This window comes from Ambystoma mexicanum, chromosome 5p (assembly GCF_040938575.1).
Source record: "Ambystoma mexicanum isolate Mex_15411 chromosome 5p, UKY_AmexF1_1, whole genome shotgun sequence".
In the NCBI taxonomy this organism is placed as follows: domain Eukaryota; kingdom Metazoa; phylum Chordata; class Amphibia; order Caudata; family Ambystomatidae; genus Ambystoma; species Ambystoma mexicanum.
The window spans coordinates 743570089-743573808 of record NC_090930.1 but is presented as its reverse complement, the minus strand read 5'-3'; the positions used below and the strand labels follow the sequence as shown (position 1 = coordinate 743573808).

The following is a 3720-nucleotide window of genomic DNA, read 5'->3' as shown; positions in this document are numbered from 1 at the left end:
AGGTTCCACCAAGACTTGAACTCGGATCGCTGGATTCAAAGTTCAAAGTGCTAACCATTACACCATGGAACCCTTGTTGAGCAAAGCTTCATAAGGGCAATGAGAATATAGGGCACAGTCAAGATTTTTACTGACCTATAGTAAGCGTTTACTGATATTATATCGAAGCAGCACTGTTGCTGTTGGATGCTGTGCAATCGCAAAGTATTGGCTTCATGCCTCATTTGGATCAAATTCTTCCTCTGGAGTCTAATGATATAGGAATATTACATATTTTCTCTGATGTGCTCTGTTTTGCCAGAATGAAGTGCATCATGCTACTGATTATGTAGGTTCCATGGTGTAATGGTTAGCACTCTGGACTCTGAATCCAGCGATCTCGGTGGGACCTTGGGGCTGCTTCTCTTTTAGAGTTGCCTTTCATTTGCAGATAGATATAACAGCAATAGCTTTGCTTTACAGCCCACTTTGATGGCAGTCTTCTTTGACCAAAGAATATTAATAGTTTCTGGGGATGACTCTCTTTTGCCACAAAGAAACTGCCCACTCTCATATCTCCAAAGCTCCAAGGTATAATGGCTATTAAACTGGCTTTTGATCTCAGCGATTTGCATTCACAGCCCAGGAGGCCCCTAAAATCAGTTGAATTGTTTCCTGATAATTTAGAGTGTATTTCTTCTTTCCAGAAAGGTGTGATCCAAATAAAGTAAGTACATTTAAACAAGGGCACTTGATCAGTAAATGCACTACTTTCTAGAACTCATAACTCTTGTAAGTTATAAAAAGTTTGCTCTCCATACAGTTTGTCAGCTCAAAGAATTACATTTTTTACACATTTAATAAGACCATCAAATTGCTTGAAACATAGGAATGATTGTGAAAGTGAATATGATTCACCAAAATAATTGTATAACATGTTTTAATGTTAATAAAATAGGGCTTTTTCCAATCTTTTCACATCAATGTTGTTTCTGCATGTTCCAGTGAGCAGAGAATCTACTGCACATAGTGTGTACATTTTTCTTTTCATAGAGTTAAGGTTGGAAATTATTCATCTGTGGAAAATGTTTCTGAGAGATATCTGGGTGCCCACTCTGATTGACCTTAGGGATTGTACATTAACGATATGTAGTTGCATCACTGTATTGGTATCAGGCACCAAAGTGCATTTAAATGTAATGTCGTGCAGAGAGAGAGAGAGAGAGAGAGAGTGTGAAAACGGCTACCTGAGTCGACTGAACTTCTGAATATTAACTCTGTTGAATTGTAATTTGAGAAATTAGAAAATGGAGTGTAAGAGCAAGATAATGGTTCCACCATCGTTGGATTCAAAGTCCAAAGTGCTAACCATTACACCATGGAACCCTTGCGAGATGCACCTGAGAGCGTTGAATCAGAAATGGCAATATAGAGCACATTTACAATTTTTACAGATTCATAGTCCCAATTGACTGATATCATACAAACACAGCAATGTTGTCGATTGACGTTGTGCTATAGCAATCTCTGTGCTTTATAGATCATGTAGATCAAATTCTTCCTCTTGAGGCATATGATTAAGCAATATTAAATATTGTTTCTGACTGCCTCTGTTTTGGCATAATGAAGTTCAGCATTTGCGTAAGTATTTAGGTTCCATGGTCTAATGGTTAGTAGGCTGGACTCTGAATTTAGTAATCCGACATGTTATAGCTATATTTTGTTTTCCTTTGGGTGTATTGTCATTTTATGCACATAGATTTCCTAGCAGTGGCTGTGATGAATAGTTCAATTTGATAGCAGCTTCCTTTCGAGAATTTGAAAAAAAAAGAATTAAATAGTCTCTCTGGATGACTCTGCTTTGATTTCTATGTGCACATTCCTTTTGCGTTTCAGAGGGATTGACCAACATACACAACAGTGCTTGGAAGACCTCTTCCTCCCTCATGGCATGTAAAGCTAACCTCTCTCCTACCTTGTGTTTTTTTACTTTTTTACTTCCCCTTCCGAGTCATGATCATGTAACTGAATTTACATTTTTAGATTTTAACTGCAGTAGTTGCTTGTTTTTCATTTTTATTTTTTGTGTAAGCATACATCCCTTTTTGTGGGGAGGGGGGAGTGATGTCTGTTTACTTATATTAGCTAATATAGGTCATTTTATGTCCGCTTACAATATGTGTCAGGATTTTTTATGTCGTTTCCAATCAATGTCTAATATCAAGTGGTTTGCAGCAGTCATACAAAGGCACGTAACACCCCCAAAACACCTACATAAGTTAAAAATACTCCGGAAGAGTACTCAGTTTATGAAAAGGCGGTGAATCCCAAATAGAACTGTAAATGTAATCTAGCAAGCAGACCGTGCACCCCTGTTTGGAACTATGACCAGTGTGTTGCCCTCTATTAACAGAACAATGTAACTGCAGCCCATGTCACATTAAATAGAAAGTAGAGATTATGCAAATTAACTCCCAGAAGAGCCTGGTGTCACCCCAAAAGGTGTCATGCTTTTCACACCAAGAAACATCCACACATAGATCCCTGCGAACCTCAAAAACGTACAGGAAACCCTGTCCAGCGCTTTGCTCCCAGAGGAGATAAGGTTGAAAAACCACCCTATGTTAAAAGTGTCCATAATCCATGCCAGCTGCCCTGTCTATAGAACCTGGCTGCTCGGGGCCTAGGGGCATGAGTGGAAGGGTTTAACCTGCCTGGGTTCTTGGGCATGGTTTCATCATGCCTCAGTTTATAATGGCACTCTGCCGCTTTGTCAGGCTTTAAAGAAGCCTGACTCCTGCAGAGCAAAAGATCTGATTATTTCCTTACATGTTTTGTACATAAGAATGCGGATGGTGCTCTGAACCTCCTATGGTGGTTATTAAGCATGGTATACATACCATAGCATGTAACTGTGCCTACAAATGGAACATTTTGTTCATTTATTAGGGAGTTGTGAAAATGGCAAAATCAAATTGCCATTACTGACACAGACCAGCTGCCGCTGTCCGGACATTTCGTCGAAAGACATTTGGTCGACGTAATTTGGTCGAAAGCCAAATGGTCGATTTTTTTATTTATTTATATATATATTTTTTAGGTTGTTGTTTAGGGAAAAAATGGGGTTTTTAGAAAAAAAGGGGGTTGGGGGGACCCCCCTAAACCCCCCCCCAAAAAAAAAAGTGAAAATAAAAAACAAAAGCAATTCGACCATTTGGTTTTCGACCAAATGGTTTCGACCAAATGTCCTGTCGACAAATTTTTTTCGACGAAATGTCTGGCAACCCAGCTGCCGACTGTTGCTATTGACAGGAGTTCCAGGTGAATAAACTGAGGAGATCACCAGTTCAATTACCTGTGAACGCATTTTGAAGCTCATTCACAACCAGTTCATGCCGATCTCTCCATTTTGGCTTTCTGGCTGGCCGAGGGGCCCTTCAGTAATGTTCTTTGCTAACCATTACACCATGGGCCCCTTGCTGGTGCAACCTGACAGAGTTGTAACAGAAATGAGAATCGAGATCTCATGCATCATTTTAACAAACTCATATTCCTAGCCCACGGATATTATGCAAATGTGGAACTGTTTAGTTGGTTGTTGCGCAATAGCAAACTCTTTGCTTTACAGCTCATTTGGATAGGATTCTTCCTCTGGAGGCATAAGATAAAAGAATATTGCATACATTCTCTAAAAGGCTCTTTTTTTGCTGCAATGACGTTCATCATGTCACTAAGTATGTA

At 39.4% G+C, this 3720-nt stretch overlaps 1 non-coding gene across 1 annotated transcript; it reads right to left on the bottom strand.

Moving 5' to 3' along the window:
* Window positions 1-72, bottom strand: TRNAQ-UUG (transfer RNA glutamine (anticodon UUG)). The gene has a single exon. It is a non-coding gene; the product is annotated as a tRNA-Gln (tRNA).
* Between the last annotated feature and the right edge of the window lie 3648 nt (window positions 73-3720).